The following is a 307-nucleotide window of genomic DNA, read 5'->3' on the forward strand; positions in this document are numbered from 1 at the left end:
AATATTTTGTATAACAAAATTGTTGTGGCAGTTGGCATGAAGTGCTAATAAAGGATGGCTACCTTATACTTATTGGTAACAAATACCTTCATCTTTTTATGAGTTGGGTTATTTAATCCAATGATCAATCAGAGGCTGACTGACATTATTTCTTGCAGAATATAATGGTTCAGTTTATCTCCAAATAGGTCAATATACCTCCTTCTCTATTTGTATTGGTATGGGCCTCTTTTCATTTGATTTTAAAAGAGGAAAATTGTGTAAACTCAGATAATGATAAGTGTACATAGAAGAAATGTGAAAGTCT

The 307-nt window shown here is 31.6% G+C and overlaps 1 protein-coding gene across 1 annotated transcript in view; it reads left to right on the forward strand.

The window, feature by feature from the left end:
* Window positions 1-307, forward strand: part of LOC119589090 (ADP-ribosylation factor-like protein 1) — a 17139-nt gene that overhangs the window by 1027 nt on the left and 15805 nt on the right. The gene's annotated exons all lie outside the window — the stretch shown is intronic.

Source organism: Penaeus monodon, chromosome 25, assembly GCF_015228065.2.
Source record: "Penaeus monodon isolate SGIC_2016 chromosome 25, NSTDA_Pmon_1, whole genome shotgun sequence".
NCBI lineage: Eukaryota > Metazoa > Arthropoda > Malacostraca > Decapoda > Penaeidae > Penaeus > Penaeus monodon.